This window comes from Dasypus novemcinctus, chromosome 1 (assembly GCF_030445035.2).
Source record: "Dasypus novemcinctus isolate mDasNov1 chromosome 1, mDasNov1.1.hap2, whole genome shotgun sequence".
NCBI lineage: Eukaryota > Metazoa > Chordata > Mammalia > Cingulata > Dasypodidae > Dasypus > Dasypus novemcinctus.
In genome coordinates this window covers 184,700,818-184,713,143 of record NC_080673.1, presented here as the reverse complement: position 1 = coordinate 184,713,143, position 12,326 = coordinate 184,700,818, and the positions used below count along the sequence as shown (strand labels likewise).

The 12,326-nt window shown below is 41.7% G+C and overlaps 1 protein-coding gene across 5 annotated transcripts in view; it reads right to left on the bottom strand.

Annotated features, from left to right (window-relative positions):
- The window catches only part of PPARGC1A (PPARG coactivator 1 alpha), a 653,301-nt gene that overhangs the window by 251,663 nt on the left and 389,312 nt on the right, over positions 1-12,326 (bottom strand). The gene's annotated exons all lie outside the window — the stretch shown is intronic.

The window sequence follows — 12,326 nt, the reverse complement described above, 5'->3', positions numbered from 1 at the left end:
GCAGAAATAAAGTTGCATGGGTGCAGGTTGTGATTATTTCTAAACTCAGAAAGTTATTATGACAAAATCCAGGTATGCTCACAAGAGAAAACTTGAACAAGACTCACCTCCTTTTTTCTACGTAGTTTTCTATTGTCAGCCTTATTTCTCGTTAGCTTTTTTGACTTTTTATTTTCTTTTTTGGTGGCGACATATCAACCTGAGGCCTCAGGTTTAAAAAAAACAACAAGAAAAGTTGGCTACAGTTCAAGCTAGCCATAGAGAAAAGACTTTGGGCTGCTGATAAAGCATGCAAGCTAAGTTTCCTGTGTGGGACATTCTCCATGTGCTCCTCCCAACCGACACCTCATCCTTCTCGATGCACCCTGTGTATTGTGTCAAGGGCTTTCTTGTCCTCCAGCTCTGATGAGGGTGAGACATTGGGAGGCACTAACCATCCAAGGCCAGGAGGAAAGGGAGGTGAAGTGTTTTCCCTCCATTCCCTCCCTGCTGGCCAAAGGGCTCAAGGACTGCACTCTTCCACCAAGGGCTGCATTTCTGGAATGGAGCCTTTCTAACAGCTACCTCCCTGGTGCTCTGGGTGCCAGGACCAGCTCCCTCCCCAGGCACCTTCAAGATCCAGGGGTAGCCCTGGCCTCCTGCTGTTGTTAGCCTTAGGGAGTCATCTTCTGCACACGTGGATTTCCTTTAACTCTTCCTGCACCCTTGAAAATAGTCTCTTCATTAAACTCAAATACCATTTGAGTGTGCCATCTGTTACTTGCCAGAATCCTGACACATGCACTTTTCTCTAGCCTAGAAGTTCTCCACCTATTGAGGGTTACAAACACACTCTGAAAAGCTAAAAAAAAAAAAAAATTATAGAGACCCTTCTCTGACAAAAGTGCGGTCACCCCTCGGGCTGAAGTGTGGTTTGCTGGCCTGGCGGGGGAGCAGCCGCGGCAGGCCAAGCCACTGCCCCCATAATAGGGTGGCTGGTCGGACTCACCGCCACCCCTGAAGGGAGCTCGGCATGGGCGCAGAGTGCCCTCGGGTCTCCCCTTCTCGGCAGCCATGCTTCCGCGGCCGCCCCTCCTCCCGGATGGCGCCACACGATGCCTGTGGGGCGGCACCCTTCTTCTTCTTTCTCCCTGCGCGGGTGCAGGGCAGAAAAATCCAGTCTGCCCTTTTCCCCTCCCCCGACAGCAGCAACAGCCAGGCGTGGGCGGAAAAATCCAGTCTGCCCTTTTCCCTCCCCCCCTCCCCCCCCCCACAGCAGCAACAGCAGCCACCAATCCCTAAACCCTGCCCCTTCCCCCAGCAACAGCGACAGCCAATCCCTAACCACCACCCCTCCCCCGTCCAGTACGGCCCACTGACCTTTCTCCAGCAACCAATCAGAACAGGGCGTGGCTTCGACCAATCAGCCTTCCCCAGCCCCTATAAAACTGTTGCCTCTCCCTCAATAAAGTTGGACCTGCGTGTTTACCTCGTCTCCGCGGTAGTTCTTCTGCCGTGCGCCCTCCAGTCCTGAGAGCCCCGACAAGGGCCTGGCCTCCCTTGTCCCCAGTTCGTCGCCTGCTTCTCTGGGCGACCCCGTCAGCCGAACCGCGCAACCCCTGTGAGACCGACCCCTCTTCTGCTGCCGGACCGACCCCTCGTCCCAAGCGGGACCGACCCCTCGTCCTGAGCTAGACCGACCCCTCGTCCGCAGCCAGACCCCACCTCTACCGACCGAGCAAGCCGCCACAAAAAGGCATATGATTACATACATGCGGATTTTCTGATACAATTTTAAAGACGTGACAGACACCTTGAAGCTGATCCATGAATCTCATATTAAGAACCCCCATAATTCAAAAATGATTTTTAAGAAGTTTATATTTTCAGAAGAGAAACTTCTGAAACTCATAGAGTCCAAAATCATATGGGTACCATGTTGTCCTTTATTATTATTCTTTTTCCTTTATTAGAGAAGTTGTGGGCTTACGGAACAATCACGCATAAAACACAGGAGTGCCATCCACCACCCACCAGCAACACCTTGCATTGATGTGGAACATTTGTTACAAGTGATGATAGCATAACTTTTATAGTTGTACTATTAATTAAAGTCCATGGTTTAATTTAGGATTCACCATTTATTGCAGTTCCATGGACATACTATTCTTCAATAACTCCTACTTTGGGGTATCACAATGTGGAACATGAAGTTCTTTGACAGCATTTACACACACACAAAAAAAAACAACCACCAAAACTTATGAATAAAAATCAATATACAAGTCATTACACTATGTTGCATCTTTAATTTTACTTCTTTCCTTGCTTTACATGTCATGAATGTATTTATTCACCAGCCATGGTTTTACCTACTTGTAAAATTTATTATTCATCATTCCAAGTGCCATCTGGACTACTGATAAGTAAATGTCTTAAAATATCTCTGAAAGAGATTTCTTAAAGTTTTACAGTCTACCAGACCCACTCGACCTTCCAAAGCCAGTTCTCTAAGGATGCTGATATGTATTCAGCTGTTTTTTTTTTATTAACATTGGTAGCTTCATAATATTAAAAATGTATACACTAAGTTACCCCAATAGAAAACATGCATGGATTGTGATTAAAAATAAATTCCACTTCAAATAGTCACCCTCTCTGCTTATATGCTTCCCCATAGTCCAAGATGAGTATCTCTCTATAGAAAATAGAAAAAGAAAGCTGACGTCCAATGCTCCAGTGAGCTTGGATCTCTTGAGGTCTCTATCAGTGGCTATTAAAATTTAAAATGCACTGCATACTCCTTGATTCCAGAAAACACATGCTACTTATAGTCCTTAAGCTACTGGCAGCTTAAGCTATGCTGTGTGGTTCAGAGGGGAGCAAAAGGACCAGTGCAATAGACACCAAGGCTATATAAATGTCAAATGAAGACCATGTGGAAAAAAAACCTTAATTGATGCTTTCCATCTAATATCAGTCATCTTAATGAAAAGTCACCCATCAAGATCATGTTTAAATACCATGATAGAGAGCATATAAATGTGTGTGTAGTCTATGAGAAATATAAACAATGATTTCTCCCTTTTTTAGCCCCCAAAATATTACAGTTAAAAAAAGAAGATACCTTTCATGTTCATAGATTTTAAAGAATGTTTGAATACATAAACTCCATCCTTTACATAGTCTATTGGTAGTGGAGCATCCCTTTTCATTATCCTACCTTATTTTCCTGGTTAACACAGATCTCCTTGACCATTTTGGTGGCTAGCATTAACAGTAGCCATCAGCAGTACTGAGAGAATGGTCTGCCCCAGATTTTGCTCTTGTCCTTCATGATTTTCTAATACACCGTAAAGCCATCAGTCTCTGGGGCAGATACTGGGGTTCAGTGAACTCTGATGTCTTCCCTTCAACCTTTCTTCACACTGGCCCTTACCTATGGAATCACAGGAGATGACTTCTGTGAAATCTTAAAGGGATACACATGCAAGTGAACTCAGGAGCCCAAAGGAGAGTTCTCCCTCCACGCCTCCGTCTCACCTATGTTCTCTACTCCTGAGTCAATCAAACACACTGCTGCCAAATTAATCTTCGTAAAAGCTCAGTACTGATCATCTTATTGTGCCTCCTCACCCCCCCAAACCCCCCACCCCCGCCCCCGGTGCCCCATTGCTGTTCAAAATCCTTCAAGGGCTCTTCACATCCCTACTGAAAGAAGAAATTGTTTGAACTCTATAGCCTGGGATTCGAAGCCCTTCATAATCTGGCACTGGCTTTGCTCTCAGAACTCCACTTCTCTTCTCTGGCTTCCTATACGTTCCAAATGAATTACATCACCATTCCCTGAAGAGGCCACACAGTTTATGACCATGGCTTTGCTCATCCTCTCCCTCTGCTGATAAAGAACATACCTTTTCTAAAACTGTTCAAATGCTACCTCACCTATGGCATCTATGGCATCTTTGCTCTACCTGCTTCCCCACTGCTCTCCAGTCCAACCCTAGTGATTTACACTTGATCTAAACTCACTTGAGTTCGGATATAAGGACTTAGTTTACCTATTCGTAGAATGGAGATAATGGTAATCTATGAAGATTAAATCGGTAAAATGCTTTCAACAGAGCTGTAGTTGTGGTGGTAGTGTTTGTGATTGTTATTGTTTTTAATCTTAAACCAGGTAATATAAAAAGGAATCTGAAAACAGAATGAGATTTTGTTTATTTTGTGCCCTCCACTGCCTCTACCACAGTATAAATAACTTAGGAAGGAAGAGAAGAAGAACATATCAAAGAAAATGTGCACTCTCAATTCTGGGGTAAAGAAAGCATCAACAGTTTCAGATTCTGAGCCTATCATCTATGTAAATGAAATTGGCTGGATAATGCCATATGTGTACACTAGCTTTCACTGAACAAAGAACGTCCAATTGGGTCAGGGAACTACCACTAATTAAATTCTAAGAAGTGTCAACTATAACAACTAGGCAGGAGCTCTTTCTCTTTCAAGCAAATACTGCTTTACCAAAGGAACAGAGTTTGTCTTTGAGTGGGTCCATTTCCTCCTTTTCAGCTCTCTGGATCATTCACTTACATAGAAAGCAAAAGAGATGCCGCTTTGTCATCTTGGTCTGCAGATTCTCACAATGCCTTCCTCTTTTAAAAGACCTTGAGGGCCAGATTCTAATCTGAGATGTACCAAGATGAGTCTCTTAAAAGAATGCCTCTCATGCCTGCAAGCACAGCAGAAAGTATTAGGAAATACAATATCATTAGTCAAAATCATGGCACCTCTCAGAAGCCTCATAGAGGATAGTAGTGGCCATTTTGGATTTTAGTAAAACATACATACCTCATAAATATCCATCAGGCATTAGCACATTTCCTTCTTTCAGAACATGATATCTTTAATCCTGAGTTTGGAGTGGAAAACCTGAGCTAACACACAGTCCACTGCTCTGAGTAGCTTTCCATATCATGTGCACTCAGTTTGCAGAACCTCTGAGCCAAGAAAGCACTGGGTGCCTCTCTAGAGGACATACAGTAACTTAAGAGTTTAAACAAAGCACAGGACACCCAGTTATTTGGTAAGGCTGTTCACTGGAAAGCACACACCATTCTCTAGCAGCTAGCGGGCAGCTCGGGCAATACCCAAAGAAATATTTTAAGTGGGCAAGAGTTGCTCATCTCCTTGCATAGAGTTCACATTGCAGCCAAGAACAACTCCTTATTTGCACTTGTCTTTTGCACTTCCCAGGCAGTACTCATGGAAGGGGAAAGGTAAACTTTTCTGCACAGGAAAGTATTTGAAGCCCTACAGAGCACAGTTCTCTTGGGAACTACCCACAGCCTGCAGGGTCACTGCTTTCTAATTTCCCTAGTTGGCACCTGATGACTCAGCATGAGCCTACATCCTAATTTTTGCCTGGAAGCGATCACCCTAATTCCAAGAACGCATATCATTGCCAGAGGACTTCAACACCACTCATCAGCTAGGTGAGGTGGGGCAAGTTCCTTAAACCACCAAATCCTAATTTCTTCTTCTCTACAATGGAAATAATGTGATATGGTAATGAGAAATGTTTTATAGTTTTAAGATAATGTAAAAATACCACTTTTTAAAAATTAATGATTGTTTTAGATTCTGAGCAAAGATATATCATCCCTCTCTGCCAAACACCTTCATGGGTTTAGTACTATGAGGTAAAGCACATTAAACAGCCCCTGATCTTATAGTCTAAAACCAATACAACTACCAACATATGGGCTACATCACATAGCTCAATCAGCAAAAAGACCTCTGTTCTCTAGCATCCATTGCCAAGCATTGTAATTTTTTTTCTGTCTGATTCACAGGGTATTAGAGGACATGATTCAGTTGTAGGTGTCAAGCCCGAATTCCTAATACTAAGATCTCAATAAAGTCAAATGAACAAACATCATGACTGAATGAACATATGATCTACAGAGAGAAATAGATAAACAGTAACAGTACACCCTGGATATTCTGAGATAATTCTAATTACAAATGCACCAGCCCCATAACTTAACTTACACCCATCAGAACATATGTCCCAATATCAGTCTGAAAAATAGGCTCACTAAAATACAGGAATCAAAAGAAAAGAAAACTGGTGTGTTTTGCTCTTAAAACTCATCATTCTCCCCTCACAAGTATCTCTTACTCCTGTGTTTCTTTCTCAGTGAATGACTTTTGGGGTTTTTTTTTGGGGGGGGGTATTTTGTTTTTTTAAGAGGTACTGGGGATAGAATCCAAGATGTCATACCTGGGAAGTGGTTGCTCAACTACTGAGATACATCCTCTCCCCAGTGTGAGTTTCTGTTTGTTTGTTTTTTAGGAGGTACCACAGAATGAACTCAGGACATTGTACATGGGAAGCAGTGCTCAGCCGCTGAACTATGTCTGCTCCCCCCCCCCCCCCCCCCCCCCCGTTTGGAGGTTCTTGATCCTTCTCCCACTCCTGTCCTCTCTTCTCCCCATCAATAATTGGCCTATCCACTCAAATTCTCCACATCTCTTAAGTCAGCCCCACCTCTCATCCCCACCACTGCTCCCTTAGTTAAGATTCTCACTGTTTTTCAGGTTATTCAATTTGATACCTTAAATTTTGGGTTCCTCCTATCCTTCTACCAGAATGATTTTTCCAAAATGCAAACCTGGTCATTCACTGGCTTAAATTACTTTTGTGACTCTCTGCTGCCCTCACAATTAAACTCAAGCTCCTTAGCATGCCCTATGTGACAGAGACTGCTGGCTATGTGTTCATCAAAATTTATTTCCTTTTCCTCCAGGGCAAACTGCTAGATTTCATTTCCCAGCCTTCCTTGGAGTTTAGTGTGACCACAAGAATGAGTTTGCAGCCAATGGAATGTGAATGAAAATCATATATGCTACTCTCAGACCTGGTTTACATAAAGATCTCCTGTCCTATGCTCCATGCTCTGTCTCTCCTCCAGTCTACCACCACTGCAGATGATCTAGCATTGGACTCGAGGGCCTCAGGAACTGATAGAGTCACTAAGTGGAAGATTCCTGGGTTTCTGAATTAATACTGAAGGCCAGCTTCCTAATACCCACATTAAGCTGTTACATGAATGTGAAATTCATTTTTATTGTTAAGCTTCAGGGTTACTAGGATTGTTTACTACAGTAGCAAACCTACTCTCACCAATACTCCCATTTTTCTGACCCCTACCTCTACTGTCCCCTCATTCATCTATTGCCCCTCTCCAATCCATATCTTTATCCTGACTCAGTGAACTACTACGGTGCCCCAAACTCATTATTTCCCTTGACTTCGGTCGCATTTGAGTGATGTGTTCTCTGTTTAGAATAGTTCACTGCCTCCATCTCCCTGCCTGCTTTATTGTTCTTCATTATTCTTAATACTACTTGACATACTACATATTTATTTGTTTATTCACTATCTTTCCCACTAGAAACTAAAGCTCCTTGAATAGGACCGCCATTCTCTTCACCACTGCATCCTCAACACCTAAATTAATGCTGGTCTAAAATCAGTCCTTAGTTGTTTCTTAAATAAATTCATGAATAATAAAAATTAATAATTGCAAGTACTTGTGATGTTGCAATGTGCTGGGCACAATGCTAAGTGTTTTATATATATTATCTTCTTTAGTCTATACAAGGAGTCCAGGTACTATTCTTTATCTTCATTTTATATATAAAGAAACTAAGGCTTAGCGAGGTTAAGTTCCTTACCAGATTGCAGTTAGTGTTTAGTTGAGTTAAGATTTGAACCCAGCTGATGGATGTAGAATCCTTGCATTAAACCACTAGTTTATGCATAAATAAATGCACCTTGAAATGAGTCCTTCTCGGTCAACAGCAGAAAAGTACCCAGATTCTAGCAATCACCAAGCATGTCACCCAGGTCTATCCCAAGCCACTTCCAACGCTCAGACACTGTCCAAGGGTCTATTCATGAACACACACAGAGCAGCTATATAATCTCCCATACCTAATGTCACTCTTGATCTTACAGAGCAGGAAGTTAATAATATCACTCCTTAAAGGTAACATACACACTTTGAATGTTTTCTTTCCAACTCTTCCAACTTTACACTTCATTTCGCGCCTTTTCTGGTTCAGCGTCATTGAACTTAGTGAGGAAATGGGCAAATATATATCTCCAGACCATACTAAGCATGCCTTTTGAAGTGTTCAAGTTCCAAAATGAATGTCACTCACGTTGCAACCTCTCAGGTGCTTAGAGGTATTAGCAATTTCCCTTTTCCTCTGCTATTTGTTTCTCTAGGCTATCTATGCTATATTACTTCCATCTCTCTTCGTACAGTGTGTCATGCCCTCTAATCCATTTATCATTCCCATCATTCTTGCTTGTAGTCTTTCCTTTTCCTCTTCTTTTTTAAAGGTAAGGTGGGGCTCCAACAAAAGCACATAATCACAGTCTCATATTCCACAACCTCAGGCATTCCAGGACCAGTGTTATCTTCTTCTGACAACAGTTACCAAACTTTTGTCTTCTCTCTTCCTCAGCTCTGCTCTTTGGTCAGCAGACTAAACTCTTTCTCATTTTGTCCTATAATATTCAATGGGTCATGAAGATCTGCTAAGATACCTCTGAATCTCAGTTTCTTTGTGTATGAAATAGAGCTAATGTTCTTCTTTAGACATATCTTTTTGCATGAAACACTCAGCTATTCATATGCTTATTATGGGGTAACACATTTTTATGGTCTCTTCCCTTAACTCTCCTACTCCCAGGAAAAACTCTGAAATGAGTGTGTTCTGGGAAACAGACTTTGGCCCAGTGGTTAGGGCGTCCGTCTACCATATGGGAGGTCCGCGGTTCAAACCCCAGGCCTCCTTGACCCGTGTGGCACGCAAGGGTGTCCCCCGCGTGGGGGAGCCCCACGCGCAAGGAGTGCGCCTGTGAGGAAAGCCGCCCAGCGTGAAAAGAAAGTGCAGCCTGCCCAGGAATGGCGCCGCCCACACTTCCCGTGCCGCTGACGACAACAGAAGCGGACAAAGAAACAGAAGCGGACAAAGAAACAAGACGCAACAAATAGACACCAAGAACAGACAACCAGGGGAGGGGGGGAAATTAAATAAAAAATAAATAAATCTTTAAAAAAAAAAAAAAAAAAATGAGTGTGTTCTCCTGTAAGTTCCTGGGTCATACTACACATAATAGAATGATCAGTGAAGGACAGATCCTGGGAAGGCCCAAAGAAAGGGGATTTACTCTGAATAAAAAGTGAAAAATAATAGACTCAGAAATAGAGGAATAGTCCCCTGAGAAGGATTTTGGGGAAATTTGGGACAAAAATGGAGAGAATGTGTTGAAGGGAGTTGCTATTGTCTATATGAAAGACAAGAAAAGGACAAAAGAAAGAATGGTGACCGTTACACATGCCCTACTTTCTGGGCATTTGCTTAAGAGACAGCAATGAAAAAAATCAAAATCAATCGCTGTTTTCCTTTGATTTCAATCTTGTCAAAACAGTTCCTTGAGGGGTTCTGGCCTTATGCAGGATATATATTGATTATTCACTTTTCCATTATCCAAGGTAATGGTTGGCTCCCCTTCCCAAATCCAGAGTGGCCCGCTTCCACTTCCACTTCTGCATCCCCTGTGAGACACTGTACCCCAACTTTACCCAGGGTACACCTTAACAATTCAGCAAACACTTAGCAACCTTAGTTAGAAGGGTCTTTCTCCTGCAGTGAAGGGGACAAACACAGAAGCACTTCAACATCAAACCAATAGCTTGAGGATCTCTACAAATCTGACTTATCTGAATTCTCCTCAATTAGTGTGCTTAATCAAGGATTGGCTGTTTAAAGAATTCTATATTTCCATGGTTTCAAATGTTCATTTGGTGATTTTTCTGAAGATATTTTTCCCCTTGTCAGTTCTTTAAGAACTCTTGGAATAGATAATATGATCTTGCTGATTTAAATGGAACAGTTTAGAGGTGAAAGCATTCAACTGTTTAGCCTCTTATGTAACTTTTTAACTCTCCAACCAAAAGCCTCCTCAACTTTGGATTCTCTAAGCTTTTCCTCTCTGTAATTTAGTTAAAAGGACAGGCCAAGTAATTGCTAATTAATTTCCTCACATCAGGCTTCTCTAGTAGTCTGGCTTCCCTCTTCACATAAAGTGGCCTGCCTTACCCCTTGTTCTCCTTCACTTCCTAATTCTATTGCTTAGAAGAAATATTTTGGTTGTGGTTGTTCTTTGGCATTATGGAATCATTTCTGCAAAATGCGGATTGTCCAAAGTAAGTTTGATCCTTAAATACACACTGACAACTAGTTTATTTCAAAAGTAATTTAAAAACCCTGCCATGAAATCTAATGAACACCTTATTTTTATTTAGAAACTAGTCTATTCAGAGGTCTACCCATTCATTCAAATATTTTATTGAATGGCAGGTACTGTGCTAAGAACTGGTAATACAATGAAATATATGGTTCCTGCCCTCTGGAAAGGGGATTATAAAGGAAACACTCTCATGTTTCAGAGAATTGAGCACATTCAAATAAAACAGCTGTATTCTAAAGGCCTACCATATGTGATATCAATAATAAATAAGCAATTTATTTCACCCTTCCTCCAGTGAGCTCTCTCTATGCTGAGGGCTTTATGTTCATTCTCTCCTCTGCTTCTCACAACAACCCTATGAGTTAAGTACTATTGCTACCCCCATTTTACAGAGAAGAGAATAGGGCATTAAGTGGCAAGCTGGAAACTAATCCATTTCTGTGGGGATGAGACTATTTTTAGTGAATTATGTCAGTGAAGTTTGACTCAAGTTGTGTTTCTGCCCTCTTGCTGAGTCTAATAAAAATGGAGACACAGAAAGAGACACACAGAAAAAGGGAGCTGCCACGGACTCCCAATCTGCCCACAGCTGAGCTGCAAGGAGAGAAGCCCCTGAGAAACTTAAAAAGCTGAAGTCAAGAGAGGAGGCCTGGTAAGAGACAAGCCCTGTGTCAGGTTTACCTACAGCTGCAGAAAGGTGGAGACCTTGGCAGAGACTGGCGGGCCATCTTGCTTCACCACGTGGCAGCTGATTTTGGTGAGAAAGTACTTCTTCAGGTGCCTTAAGACAGACTTTTCTTGGTCTTGGAACTGTAAACTTTAACCCCAAATAAAACTCTTTTATAAAAGTCAACCCATTTCTGGTACTTTGTTTTGGCAGCCCTTTTACAAACTAAAAGAGTATCCCAGCAGGGGGCAGGCATGCAATCGGTGTGCGGTTAACAGTTGGTAAGAAGAAGGCTGGAAAGAGAACAGTGCGGCTTAAACACAAGTTTGAGTCAGGGAGCTGTGGAAACTGAGAATGGACAGGAAGGCTAAGGCCATTGCTAAGGGGCCTGGCTATGGATAGAGCACTGAAAACTGTAGACAGGTGGGGGTGAGGAAGAAGAGCAGGCATGGAAAGCTTTGGAGCAGAGAAGAAAATGGACGTCTCAAGAGCAATTAGAAAAACAAAACCCAATTACATAGGGTAGGATAATAATGAATTGAATGAAGAAAATGGATACAGGGGCATCTCTCTCTCTGATACACACAGACAAAACAAACAAAAACAAGTAAGATTTTGTGCGATCTATGTATATTTTTAAAAATAGATAAGAAAAAAATGAAAAAAAATGAGATTTTGATAATGGATTTTGTTGACGGATATAAGCAATGATTCTAAGGCTGGTGACTATGATTGACAACAATATAAGTAAAGTCATGATGTCAGTTTGAGTTGGACAAATAGCTGTTACAGAATAGCCACTCAGATGCTTGGTCAATGAATAAAATGAATGAATGAATGAATGAATGAATGAGATGTTTATAGGAAGCTGATTTTGAAAAGATGGCAGAGTCTCCCAAGTAGACTCAGATACCATAAAATTTTCCCTGGAAACAATTTTTTAATTGTCTCCTCTGTACCTAAGCAAACTGATTACTCCTCCTCGCTTTCTCCAAATCTTCTTTCAAACTCTTTCCTTGAGTTATTTTAGATAGCGTGATAAATAACTTTTCTGATTTATAGAAGTAATTCCAAAAAATCTCTCTTGTAAAGCAGCCAATTTTTTTTTCAAGTCCAGCAGGATTTAACATTCTCTAAGTTCTCTGGTAGCAAGAAGGTCCAACCTATACCTCTACTCAGTTAATAGAAAGTTTTACATTCTCTTTAAGAATATAAAGCCAAATAGAGGATCCATAAGGTTACCCAAATAACCTAAGGAATTAGCTAAAAGAATTAGTCTTATGCCATGCACTGGATATAAGATATACATGAAAAGAGAGAAATCGATGAGAAATTGGGAAGTTATGA